The sequence below is a fragment of the Sinohyriopsis cumingii genome, chromosome 5 (genome assembly GCF_028554795.1).
Source record: "Sinohyriopsis cumingii isolate HCF-2022 chromosome 5, ASM2855479v2, whole genome shotgun sequence".
Classification (NCBI taxonomy): domain Eukaryota; kingdom Metazoa; phylum Mollusca; class Bivalvia; order Unionida; family Unionidae; genus Sinohyriopsis; species Sinohyriopsis cumingii.
The window spans coordinates 82,512,491-82,527,443 of NC_142965.1; the positions used below are offsets into that span (position 1 = coordinate 82,512,491).

The window sequence follows — 14,953 nt, forward strand, 5'->3', positions numbered from 1 at the left end:
AACCTGTATCAGTGTGTGATTCATTTCAACAATAATAAATGATCCTCTAGTTGTCTATAGTGACCCTTAATGCGCCTTTCAGATAATTGCTGTCAGATGTATTAAATTAATTACCCATAGTATCCAAGGTTACTATGACGTTTCTTCCGGTGTAAAATATAATTTCTCGATCCAAACTAGCCCAATTTGTGATGCAGAATCCTTCCATTTATGTTTTTAAGCAAATAGTTGAAGCGCATAAGATCATATGAAAAATATGCTGCTAAATTATACAAAAGTGAGGATCAATTTCTTCATAAATGGGCTTCAACCATGAACTTGTAACTTGTGCAATGCGGAAAACAGGAAATATTACTGTAAATGAGATTGCATTCAATATGCATATGTGCGTGCGTGTGTGTGTCTTTTCCTTTTGTGTATTATTTATTGTCCCTGGATTAACTGATAACCAGAAATGTTTTGATTGTAAGGTGACCATGGGATGGTGTTCCCCGACCCAGCGATAATAGGGATAATAAAGAATTCAATATAATAATATTTTTTTTAAAAAATTGTCGTTTGAATTAATTATATTGATGATTGTGTCTGAAAGTAAGCAATGAATCTATTTCTGCTTATTTAATTAGGCTCTCTCTCAAAATATTTTTTTCGCAGACTCTATAGTTCGGTGGTCAGAAAACAGCTTTGATGAATTAGCATTAGCAAATAAGCCTTTTCATACACCTGACTTTGCTAAAATATAGAACAAAAGATAAAGATAACATTATGTCTGCCAACACGTACAATTTTATTGGACAACATCTGGTGACTGATTGAAAAACATGTTTTCTATTTGGTATTATAATGTTCTTGTTTAGTAAGACCTACAATATTTTTTTTAAACAAATGACGAATTTCACTTGAAAAATAAAACAGCAGCTATTTCAGATTATCTCCCAAACACATACCAATTTTGGAAATAAATTGTAAAATATGCCTTCAAAAAATAATTGTGAAGTGTCTATAATTCTGTCTGATTTCTATTATGGCAAGTCGTTCATTGTGAAACTCACATATGCATATCCATTAAAGCGCGTGAATAGAAGAATATAAAAATATCAAGGACTGAGAATGATCCGTACTTTCCTAATTTCACCTGAGTGAATAATCCTTATGACATCATCTAAAATTAGATTTCACATGCTCTTAAAGAAATATGTACGAGCATCCATTAAAGAAAAGAAAATCGAAGGAATAATTAAATCATGTTGTGACACGTCTCTGGATGATGCCATATCTTCTAACTGATCAGACAAAGGGAGACTACTTTGCCAATCATCCCATTTAGCTTTAGCAATTATATAAACGTGCCATTTGTAGAGTCTCTAACATAGGGAAATCACCATTTTATGTTAATTTATTTTAAATATTTTCACTTCACTGGACCCTTCTTCAAACACAAGAATCGTGTCGTTCTTTTCATTCAAACATATACCAATAGGCTTCTCAAGTCTATGATCGTGTGATAGTAATACACCGAGTTGTTTCCCTTCTGGAGTTACTTGTATTACAGTTTTAGACACCTTTCCACAGCAGTAAATGACTCCTTGTTTGTCTACCGCGATCCCTGATGTGCCTTTCAGATCATTACTGACAAATATGTTCAGTTTATTCCCTGTCATATCCATGGTTACTACGGTGTCTTTTGTAGTGTAATATATCCTTTGTCCATCGTGACTAACACAGTGTGTATTATGTAAACCAATGTTGTCATATTGCTTAATTATATTGATGATTCTTCCAGATGTATCATAAGTGAGGAGTGAATCTCCGCCAATGTCTACTATAATGTTCTGTTGGTAGGAAGCTATTCCATAACAATATTTATCGACACATATATGCCTCAGTGGTTTCAGTATATTAGTAACAGACACAAGATTAATATGTGTACGAAGAGTTACAGCTACAGTATCCTTATCTATGAGACAGATAGAACTAAGTCCAGGCGCCATTTTAAGATGTGACACAAACTGAAAAAGCCCATCAAACAGTTTTAGTTTGCTATTTGACTGATCACACAGCACAAGTCGTATATCGAAAAGGAAAACACCCGAAACTATCCTGCATATTTTGTCATCATTATAAATTTTGGCACTAAAAGTGACCATTGAATTCTGTTGAATTGTTGGTATCTTCGTCATTGCAAATGAGGAGTCAGCAGGTAGTTTAGGCACTTGTATCACCCTTCTTGTCAGTTTACCGATGGATGACAAGGTTTGAATGATTCCTTCACACGTCCTGTCAGAATTGAATTCTAATTCAACAGTTTCTGATTTATTTTCCATTGATTTGTATTTCTCTAAATACTTGAGAACTTGTCGGGATACTTTGGTCGTTGTGATAAATATTTTCGTATCATCCTCTAATTTTTCACTGCTCTTTAGCATTTCTTCAGAAGTTTCAATGGCAGCTATTGCACTCTTACATTCCAAAATTTGATCCGATACTTTTATCTTTTCTTGTTTACACATCAGATTCAATTCTTCAAGAGCTGCGCTCTGCAGTTTATCAATAAGCTCTTTAATGGTGATGGTCCAATCTTGAATTGTCTTGGTTATTGTAATCTTTTGATGCTCGATGGAATCAAAAAATTTGGAGCTCCTTTCGAGCAATGTGATAAAAATTATTCCTCGGCATGATATAGCCAATAACGTGTCCAACATGGCATTCAAACCAATGAAAAATATACTGCTACGACTGCGGACAGATTGCTGTGATGTGATGTGATTTTGACTTTTAACGTAGCTTTAACAATTTTTCAGTCATATCGCTACGATGTCTGCAATGTGGCAGTTTATAGTGATGTCTAGCACTGGGGCATCATGCCGCAGACATGTAGCATGATGTCCCACCCAGTCACATTATCCTGACACCAGGCCGACCAGTCCTAACACTAACCTCTTAATGCTGAACGCCAAGTGAGGCAGCTGTTAGTACCATTTTTTAAGTCTCCGGTATGACTCGGCCAGGGATCGAACCCACGACCTCCCGCTTCCGAGGCGGACGCTCTAACCACTAGGCCATCGGAGCGGTCGGACAGATTGCTATTTTGATAACCAGGATTTATGTTATTCAAAAACAATTACCTGTTTCGCGTAAGATTCCAAACTTCATTTTTTGGAAAATCAAAAAGAATTAGAAGAAATAGAAATGTTGCAAATTTATATTTTACCAAGAACTACAAATGATTGCAAAGTTAACACCATAATTAATAATCACAACCGCTGTACCAAACTGATGTATGTTGAAAAATTAATACTGTAAAGTTGTATCGAAATAGTTTTTAATAACGACCTGAATTGCAAGAATACCATCATGACGTATCACCAAACTAATCGAGATAAAGAAAGAGTAGAATGGGAAATAACCTTAATAAATAATGTCCGTTTGAAAGATGTGATACATATATGTGTATAGTTTGTATTCCTTATTTTTTCCCGCGTTACTCATTCATAGCAGGTAGGTCTCCCGTTACTAAGTTTTCTGCCTTTTCAAGACCATATTCCCCCAAACGCTTACCTCCAGTAATACGTAACCAGAATGGCTTCCACTGGTCTAGCGATTCCAATGTAATAACCCCCACCCAATTTAACTTAATATGTAATGTCAATGTCACGGTTCATTCTAAAACAAATCCGAAGAAAAACATCTATAGAGAAGTCTAAATGCTTTCTTTCCATTTAGTCTTTTAGACTAAGGTTCATTTTACATCTTTCTATAAACATAGGGACACCAGTCAACTACTCAAGGGTATCAAACAGGTGGCGCTATATTTGGATCCGATAAAGTGATTTCCGCGCTCTATTCACTGAGTTGTTTAAGTCTATTCATAACATTTGTATTTCTCAAGTGTGCCTTTTCTTTCGAAGAGTTTGTCTAGAATGTCTTGTGAATAACGGAAGCGTGGCTGTCCGTTTCGGTCGCAAATATGTGGTACATTGCAGCGAAGGCGAATTACCAAACCCATCAAATTTATTTGTTTTACTACACTTACGCCCAGGAAATACGTAATAATTGTACGGAAAAATGAAAACCAGCCTGGGAATGGGCAAACACAAACTAAAGCATATATTGGTTTGGCTGGCCAGGATTGGTTAATAATGTAATTTATTTTTTGAGAGATAGCTTAGCCTAGATGTAACTGAAAAAATAGAGACATTGTTTTATTGATTGAATTTCAGTCCTTTAACAGTCTTGAGCTTGGAACATTCATTGCTGAAATTAGCACCTGATATGTGAGACCACCCGTGTTGAGAGCCCTTTTCAGAATCCACATATTTATTGATTGCATAGTGTTATGACCTGTCATGAGAGACCATACTTTTCTGGCAGAAGGGGTGGTCCTTCAAAACAGGTTCTACTGTACTAGGTTATGCATAAAGCATTTTATTGGCATGTGGCAACCCCACTACGTCAAACAAATATACTTTAATATGTGTCTGCATTTACGATAAAATATCATATATTAATAGTACATTTTCGTTGTGATAGTGTTGATGATGGGGATGTAATTCAAACGTATCGTGATACAGACTTTACTACTGCTACTACTACTACTCTACTAATAATAATAATAATAATAAGAAGAAGAAGAAGAAGATGGAGAAGAAGAAGAAGAAGAAGAAGAAGATGGAGAAGATGGCGCAGAAGAAGAAGAAGAAGAAGATGGAGAAGAAGAAGAAGAATGGAAGTCACGAAGGATTTGGGTCGGAAATTGGGGCACTCTTTCATATCCGGGCATCTTCAGTGCATAGTTACGAACACCGAGGTGAAAACAGTCACTGCATAGTGGGAGAAATTGATATTAAAAAAAACTATGCAGTAGATTTGCAGAACTTCAAACATAATTTTAACAAGTTTAATAATAATAATAATAATAATAATAATAATTATAATCGGATTAAAACTATGTAACAAACTACTGCTACAGTGTTGTTGGTATTGTTATTATATTATAAACAGCATGTTTATAACTTTATCCAGAGAATGAATACTAATAATTATATCATAAATAATTTTGCTATTTCTAAAAATAATCTGTAAAAGCTAGAGAATCATTGTGTTAATCCTAGAACCGTTATGTGGTTGTACCATATTTTTAATACATGCATGTTATTTTGGGCCGATGGCCGATTTTACAACCAAAGATTACTATTGTTGTTGTTGCTACTATTATTATTATTATTATTATTATTAATTTACATGTAAGCCAGTTTGTATAGTTACAACCCAAATTTGCGTCATTTTGATGGAATAAAGATTGTGATTCCTGAGTAAGAACGATTATATTATTATAATTTTTCATCGTATATTTTTTGTTACTGAGTACAGTAGCATTAGTCAGGATAGATACCTCGTGAAGAAAAATTCCATTAGCTAAGTTTTCGCTGCTGGTATTTATGAGTTCAGAACATATACTTAGTGAAGAGGTTGCTACTTCAGCAAATGCTGACGTCCATAATCTGAAAACAGGTATTGGAAAGGTTATCAACTCTGAAGTCAGAAGAATGAGCTGCTTTGCCCAAGCATGCGACCAAATGTGGAACATGATTTTATAAGAAGGGTTTTTCCGTCAAAATCGCGAGAACGGACCTTGTACTTTTCCTTAAATCCAAAGCACGATGGGTTTTTATGGAAGCTGTGTTGTCATTATTGGTGTAGGCTTTTTCAGCACAAGATAGTCTATGCATGGCGGCCAGTATAAATAGTAGAGGACGAACCCGGGAAAACCCCTGAAAGAACCACCTACCCACAAGAATCTACTGGCAAGCTTCCTCACATACACACATTGGTCGAGCCCGAGACTCGAACCCACGCAGACAAAGTTGAGATGGCAGTGATCTCTAACGGTTCACGCTTTACAACTCGGCCCCTTTGGGCCCCTTTATGGAAGCAAGGTTACATTCTTCGCTGCCCAGAATCAAGCAAATAAACCGCTGCCTGAAGTCTTCCGAAAGTAGCTGCTTATACATCACAGACTGAGTTTGTCCTTCTTTTGCAGGCAAAAAAAATAAATAAATACGTTATCACATTTTATAGATTTTCTGTCAGGATAGCAGTATATTAATTCAAACGTTAAGAGTCATCATGATAAAAGCATTTTGTATTCTTTTTATGACATAATAATAATTTTTAAACATAGTGTGCAACGGATTGCATTTAGAATGGGTGTGCATTTGTAATCATAGAATTGACTATTGTGAAAATGATTTGCTACCAGTTTGATGCGCAACTGTAAATAATTTAGAAATAAATACCATTAAAAGTTACAGAGCATAACATTTTTGGTATTTTAGATAACGTATTCTGTAAAATACGTTCTCTGCAAATGATTGTGGTAGTAGTTTCAAATATTGAATTGTTAAGAAAATGTTTTTTTTTAACCAATTTGGCATGTTGGAGTTTTTCAAGAATATCAGAGATGGTTTCAATATTCAGCAGTACAAAATACTACAGGCACGGAAAAAATAAGCTTATCTTAGGACTCTGAAAATTCTTTTTGTCCGAATAGTATCGGCCTCTTCGAGGGATAAGCTTATAATAAGCTTACCTTAGAACTCTGAAAATTCATTTTGTTAGAATAGTATCGGCCCCTTCGAGGGATAAGCTTATTTTATATATATATATATATATATATATATATATATATATATATATATATATATATATATATATATATTAACATTGTCAAACATGTACACCTTTACAGATGATTCACTGCCTTTCTGTTAACTGTTCTATCGCTTAAAGTAGTGGTGGGCTCAAGTGTAACGAATTATTCTCTTGTTTGTTTTGTACATAGATCGCCTTCATCAAAGGTATGCAGCATATCATTTTATTTAACACTTTTATCGAAGAAAATTAATTAAAAAACAACATTTGTTAGATTCTGAAAGTAAAGACTTGGTTCTTCATATAGAGGGTTTCATACATCACGATTTTACATGGGAGTCCATTATTCCCAAATCTGAATTTCAATCGAAACAAAAAACATGTTTGCCTGCTTATGTAAATGGCTTGATTAAAGTTTTATGCCAGTTGTTTTTTAAATTTCTAAACTTGTCGAACTTTCTTTACTTATATTTTTATTTCGTCTGCAGAGGGGTTACAAAAACAAATCTAATTTGTATTTCTCTAAAAATCTAAATAATATTGTTTGCACCTTGTTGTCACTGTTAACATAAAAAAAAGAAAAAAACGTCTCAGAAACAGATCAGTAGAGTTTGACCACATTTTACATAAATTATTCTGATACTAATAACTTTCCGACCGAAATAGACGATGACAATTTACAATTAGTTAAAGCTTTCATTACTCAACAGAATGTGACCAAAATTTCCAGAAAAGATTCTGGTATGTTTTTTTTAAAAGCTTGTCCAAATAATACCAATCTGCCATCAAATATAGCTTACTGTGCCAAAATATAAAAGCTTTCCGTAACTTCCAAATAAGCACTAGACATATTTTGATCATATTTTGATTTTGTCCTGATTCAAATGTTTTCAACTTTAATACAAAAGGAAAACATTTTGCCAGTGCAGAATATTCTGTGAATAACGTTTATAATACACCATGTGAATTATTCCATTTTCAGTACCAGCTGTGCAACTAAATGGATTTAATATGATAACAAATAAAGTCTTTTTTCTATCACACATGCCTAATATCCTTGTAGCTTTATAAAATTGCAAATAATTAATTTACTTATTTCACACATTAAACCAACATCCACATAATTCCCTCTAGAGTGGAACTGGCTCGAATGGTTCTATATTTATATAAGATTCTCACTCCCAAAAGTTACAAAATAAAATTATGTTGCCAGTCTTTTCCTGATGTGGTCAGCACGTATATCTTGTTGAATATTATCTCTCATATTCTAACAAGTCTTTCAACATGAAGATCGATTATGTGACAAGAAGATTCTTATACTCTGAGCAGGAAATATACGAACAATGCATTAAATATTGACTAGTTTGTCCATACTCCAGCTGAAGATCTGTGGCATGAAGACTGACAAAGGAATACCAATCAATAAAAATGTTATATACTAGGCATATTTATAAAACTCCTCATGTACGTACTAAATGTCCACTTTTTTATTTTAAAAAATCGGCCTTGTGATTAAGCAGTCCTTTTGAGACTGTCAAATGAAATTTGGTATGTAATGTTGTATAACTTTTTAAATGATCTGATCAAAATTTTTTGTCAGTCTAGCAGATTTTCATGTTTATTTTTATCTTGTTAACGTTTAGGCTGAGACGTTTTTTCCAGTGGGTACATGAACGTTTTAAAAAGGTAAATCAAGTTCTACATGGGTTGGGTCAGTGTGAAAAGAAAGTCAATTGTTTACTTGTGCGTCTCTGTCTCTAAAAACGATGAGACAAAATGAAGTAAAGAAATACACAGGTATATTTCTAAATTTATAATACCTCAACAGTATTTTGTAATGGCTAAGATAACTCTATTTTAAGGAACGTTGTATTAAATATATTCAGTTTAAAAAAATTTAAATAAGACCAAGTAGCAAAAAAAAACGATATTTCTATAAATGTGTTTTAAGACCAAAATAAACAGAAATAGAAAAGTGGCGAGAAAGAAATGCAGGTCACTAATTATAGAAACCAAGAAAAAAGCATTTATTATGTTTTAATTCCGTTTTTTTCTCTTATACTGTTGGTACTTCGTACATAAGTAAAACTGGTGCGATACAGTAGTAACGTTTTTACCACATGAAGCATTATCATCTTTAACAATGTCTTATGTAAAAATAGAGAGTTGGTAAGACAATGGATGTGCAAAACACTTGTAATATATTTGTCACCAGAAATTTATGTCAGTTTGTACACTTGAACAATGAAAAGGATGATGCCGTGACCTACTCCACAATAGCATCATTTAGGTTCGTCGTGTGCGCCAGTTCTATTTCAAATGTTAACTATATGTTCTATCTTTCAGTAATAATATTAAGCCAAACTATTAACATTGTAAAAATTAATGGATTAATATGAGTAACGTTTTTATATATCAAAGAAAGACAATGACTATAAAGACATTTTTTCAGAAGAGGTCAGGGAGAGAAATGCATCTCTTTCCACAAGATGGTTGATTAAAGGACACAGCTATGACGCTGGAAAGAGACTGGTGAGCTGTGTTAGTAAGCATATGTCCTATATGAGATGGACTTTCCATCGGGACCATCATTGTGGTTTTCAATGGAAGAGTTTAGACTGCTCGGACTGCTAACAAATAGCCATTTAAACCAAAATGATCACATTGCTACAATATTCTGCTAAGTGTAGAGACGGGGTTTCCACTCTGTATGTATGGAGCAAGGCAGGGGAGGGCAAACTACGGCGGCCGGGCCGCATGCGGCCCGCCAAGGGCTTTCATGCGGCCCGCCAAGGGTTTTCATGCGGCCTAGGAACAAGTCATCATTCGCACTGACTCTGTTTATGTTACTCTGTTTATCAAATAAATGTGCTTCTTTTGAAGTTTAAGTTTAAGCTTTCAAATATTAACAACATATTAACAACTGAAAATTAATTATGATGTTATTTAGAAAAACCTTTTGTTATTGCTATTTAAAATATTAATTATTTTACTTAATGAATAATCGGCCCGCGACAAGGTGTAAATTTGCGTATGCGGCACTTGCACTGGAAAGTTTGCCCACCTCTGGAGTAAGGTGTTGATACTTAATGTGCACAATGTCAATAGAAGGGACTTCATTCCGAACAAATAACGGTGCATATGTATGTATGCGTATGTGCATCATTAGAAAGCTCCGTTGAATTTGATAGAGTTCTTGGTGAGAAAAGAAAGACTTGTTTTCACGAATGTCATGTAGCTGCCTTTCAAAGCAGTGGGCTATATTTGCAACATGACCAAACTGTGGTAACCACCAATTTTTTTCTAGTATAATATTTTTCTTCGATAATTATAATACCTTTGGAGAGCTACCACTACCTCGCAAATTCAGCAATCCCAGATTATAACTTTTAGCTAAAAGCTAAACATTATCTGCCCACATAGGTAGTAGTTAGATAGAGTGCTCTCCCTTCGATAATGGGATTGTGTGTAACTTCGGGGAGGCTGGATTTGGTGTATATGCATTAAGATTGTGTAAGAACTATCAAAGAAACATTTTACTAGAAAAAATTAGCTTCTTCTTCAGATACGTTACTAATCACAATATATCTTAATAGAGTATAGAATAGGTAAGAGGTGTAGGGAGATATATCTCTTTATCCCCCAGAGACCATCTCCGGTCCACTAAGGTATGTGAGACAGCATTTAGATAACCTGAATAGAAAGACTACGTATGTCGTGGATCGGCTTCGAAAGGGAAACATTTTTCTCTCTCGCAAATACAGCAGAAGTCGTGAAACTGCATCCTTATGAAGAAGTAGAACAACCTGAAAAGGTAATCTTTTGCACCACTGGTAAATGTTCCTGCAGCTCGAATTGAGCCTTTTGGGATGAAAGGTCTGTAATAAAAAATGGATAAGTGTACTCAGATATCACTGGTCAACAGTGAAATCATTACTGACTTGAAAAGGCCCTAATCTGTAGTATTTTGGTGTGCCGAACACGAATATAACCGTGAAAAATTTGTATTGGCTCTCGTTTTGAAGATATTCATATACCTCATTTTCTATGTTTCACTGTGTAAATTTCTCCAGTAGGACTGCAGCAACATCCGGAATAATGATGTAACATTGCATAATACCATCATGCTCACATCATCCACAGTTGATTGCATCATTTTCTGATGCAATGCAATACTAATGCCATGCGGCTGCTGAAGTAAGTTGACGTCAGCAGTGTACTATACATGTGTAGGCCTATTATACTAATGCCAGGCGGCTGCTGAAGCTGACGTAAGCAGTGTACTATATAAAGCCCAATCAGATAGGTTCAGCATTTAAAATATTTTAGACGTTGTGCGAGACAGTTCAAGCTACTGTTACATAAAACTTATTATTTTATCCATTTACGTACAATAAAGAACAGTAATGCCTCGAAAGTGTGTTAATACCGCGGACAATTTTTGCTATATTTGTGGGGAAGTGACATTTGCCAACCAGAAGAAAAGTATCAATTCTCAAGTGAAGAAGGCATATCATCTTTACTTCGGATGCAAGGTTGGTGACCAAGACAAGCCTTGGGCTCCGCATATATGCTGTGCTACATGTACAACACAGCTTTCACAGTGGTTGAATTGCAAAAGGTCATCAATGCCGTTTGCAGTCCCAATGGTGTGGAGAGAGCCAAGCAACCACCTAAATGACTGTTACTTCTGCTTGGTTCCTCCTCTTTCCGGCGGAATAACGAAGCGAAAGAAGTCGAGAATAGTCTACCCAAACATTCCGTCTGCATTGAGACCAGTTCCACATGGTGAGGGACTTCCTATTCCAGAACCTCCAGCAGAATATTCTCTTGATTCATCTGACGAAGACAAAGGTGAGTCGACCTGTTCTTCTCCTGGTCCATCAGCATGCAGTGATCCAGATTTTCACTGTGGTGCATCATCAACCCCACACAGAATAACACAGGAAGAACTAAATGACCTGATTCGTGATTTGGACTTATCAAAGAACAAGGCAGAATTGCTAGGATCAAGACTCCAACAATGGAATCTTCTAGAAGAAGATGTCACAATTACTGCATATCGAAAGCGCCACCAGCAATTGGAGCCTTTCTTCAGAAAGGAAAGTAATCTGATATTCTGTTCCGATATTGAGGGCCTCATGAATGCTTTAAAAATCACTCATGACCCACAAGAATGGAGACTATTTGTGGACTCTTCGAAACTGAGTCTCAAGGCTGTGCTTTTGCACAATGGAAACATTCTTCCATCTATTCCAGTAGCGTATGCTGTCCACATGAAAGAGACATATGATAACTTAAGGCAGCTACTGAATTCCATTGAGTATAACAAGTACAGCTGGCACCTCTGTGGTGATTTGAAGGTAGTTGCCCTTTTAATGGGACTGCAGCAAGGATATACAAAATACATGTGTTTCTTATGCGAGTGGGATAGCCGAGCAAGGGAAATGCACTACATGAGGAAGGAATGGACTCACAGGCAGAATGTAGCCATTGGAGAGAAGAATATCCAACACCCAGCTCTGGTTGAGGCTCAGAAAATCTTGCTACCACCCCTTCACATCAAACTAGGTTTGATGAAGAACTTCGTGAAAGCCATTGACCGGACTTTGCCAGCATTCCGATACCTGCATGAAAAATTCCCTCGACTCAGCGAAGCAAAGATTAAAGAGGGAGTTTTTGTGGGTCCTCAGATTCGAGAGCTTTTCAAAGATGACCGGTTCAACAACTTGCTGGAAGGTGACGCGAAACAAGCATGGAATGCTTTTCGCCTAGTTTCTACAAACTTCCTCGGAAATGTTAGGGCAGAAAACTATAAGGAACTAGTAGAAGACATGTTGATGAAGTATAAGAAACTTGGCTGCAATATGTCTCTAAAGATTCACTTCCTTCATTCCCATTTGGATTTCTTTCCTAGCAACTGTGGTATTGTTAGTGATGAACACGGCGAACGTTTTCATCAAGATATCGCAACAATGGAACAAAGATACCAGGGAAAATGGTCCACTACAATGCTGGCTGACTACTGCTGGACACTCCTCAGAGATGCTCCCGAACAGCTGTACAAGAGACAGGCGAAGAAATCTAAGATGTAGTCAATGACTTGATTTTTTATAGGTAGGCTATTACAGTTGACCTTTTACTATTGGAATGCATTTCGTTATGTAAACATTAATTTCTTGCAGATTACAAAAAAACTAGAGCCAATTTTGCAATTTGACTGTCATATTCGTGTTCAGCACATAAAAATTGATAAGAATTGACTAATTTTATTTCAGTAACATGACTTTTGTAAAAATTTGTTGTCCAGTGTATCCATTCCACGGCATGGCTAATTACAGTTAAGGAACAGTTTCGTGAGCCGATATGCAAACCAAATTTATTGGTGTGGGTTTAGCCCGATATGCGGAACCGAGAGCCCACTTTATTCCGAAGGAAAGTGTCCGTGCTGAAATATCGTCCTTCCCCTCTTTGAAGGCAAATGAGTCGTATATCAAACTCATTCTTTCCGCTCGCTTCGGAACAAAATACATATGTAGTTTTGTCTATATATCCAATGAAATGTTTGAAGAAAGAAAATAACAACGAGTGATAAAGACCTCGCTTCCCAAATTTACGTTTGAAAATGCATTACCACATTGATAAAGAAACTGAATAACTTTTCAATAAAGAAATGAAATCAGTCATTACTTCAGTAATGAAGCAAATAGTCTGTGGACGATGTCTTATTTTCTAAATGATCAGATAAAGCTAGATTACTTTGCCCACAGGAGTCTGATGTTTTATCAGTAAAGTACGGCGAAATATCTGACAACATGAAATCACCTTATTGGTAATATAAATGAAATCAAGGAGTGCAAGCGTGACCACAACCCTCCGCCGGATTCAACTTTTCTCACGCGTATTTTATCGCCTCAGAATCGCAAAAAGACTGAAAAACTACATATATACATTCAAAAGACAGTGACGTACCAACGCATAACTCTCGGACGACGATGTGATTAATCCAATCCGGCGAATTAACCTTTATTTTCACATCTACGGTTACAAACCCTTTCAATTAGAATCCACTCATCACATTAAGAATAAACACACAGATTGTTTTTAAAAACATGACATTTGCAAAGTGATCGAGGTCTGGAAGCCAGGTTTTGTATTAAAATATTATAAATAAGTTTTTCTTCTTATTCGATGTTTCTTTAAAACAAGAATCGTGTTTCTGTCATTGAAATCAGATACCGTCGACATTTTGAAGTCCACAATCGTATGATTAATACACCGACTTTTCTCCCTCCCGGAGTAACCTGTTTATGTTTAGATTCCTTACAGCAGCAATAAATGATCCTCTATTGTTCTACAATGATCCCTAATGCGCCTGTCAAATCATTGCTTTCAGATGCATTCAATTTCTTCCACTTAATATCCATGGTTACCATGGTATTTCATGCAGTGTATTATATCCTTTGTCCATCCTGACAGATATTGTGTGTATTACGACAGCGCAGATTTCCACTTGGGTTAGTTATATTGGTGATTTTGTCTGATGTGTCATCAGTAAGGAATTAATCTGTTTACTCTCATTTAATCTCTCTCTCTCTCTCTCTCTCTCTCTCTCTCTCAAAATGTTAATATTCTATAGCAGACTTTTCATGTCGGTGGGCAGCAATAGCTTTGATTAATTAGTGAGGGAAAATAACCCTTTTCCCACAGTTGGCTTGAGCATTTAAAAAAGGATAAAATCTAACATTATGCCTCCCAATACGTATAATTTTAAATGTTAACATCAAATGATAAAACTATATTTGATATTTTAATTGTCTTGTTCTTATTAAGATCTACAATACGTATTACTTGAAACATGCAATGAATTTCGCCAGAAGAATAAATGCAGTTTTCCGAGAATATTTACCCACTTGGAAATAAATTCCAATACCTAAATTACAAACTATGCCTTCAAATAAATTGTAAAGTATTTCTATCTGATTTATGTTATGACTAGTCGTTAATTGCACAACTTACAGATGTAAGACAACACCTCTAATAACATGTTTGGCATACTCTCAAGGAAATAACTCTCAATGGAAACAGTCATTAAAGAAATGAAAACGCAGGCTCATTCAATGATGTTTTGACATCTCTTTTAATAATGTCCTATCAAACTGATCATACAAAGACTGAATGCTTTACCACTTATCACGTTTAGCTTTAACAATCGTACGAAAGTGCATTCTGCAGAGTTTCTGAAACAAGGAAATCCCAATTTTGTATTAACTTATTTTGAACACTTTCACGTAATTTGATC

General features: G+C 35.5%; 1 pseudogene across 1 annotated transcript in view; it reads right to left on the reverse strand.

The window, feature by feature from the left end:
- Positions 1–776: 776 nt before the first annotated feature.
- LOC149799627 (uncharacterized) overlaps positions 777–14,953 on the reverse strand; it is a 45,250-nt pseudogene continuing 31,073 nt past the window's right edge. Inside the window, exon 5 of the transcript XR_016421091.1 lies at positions 777–2,750. The product of XR_016421091.1 is annotated as an uncharacterized LOC149799627 (transcript). The remainder of the gene's footprint in view (positions 2,751–14,953) is intronic.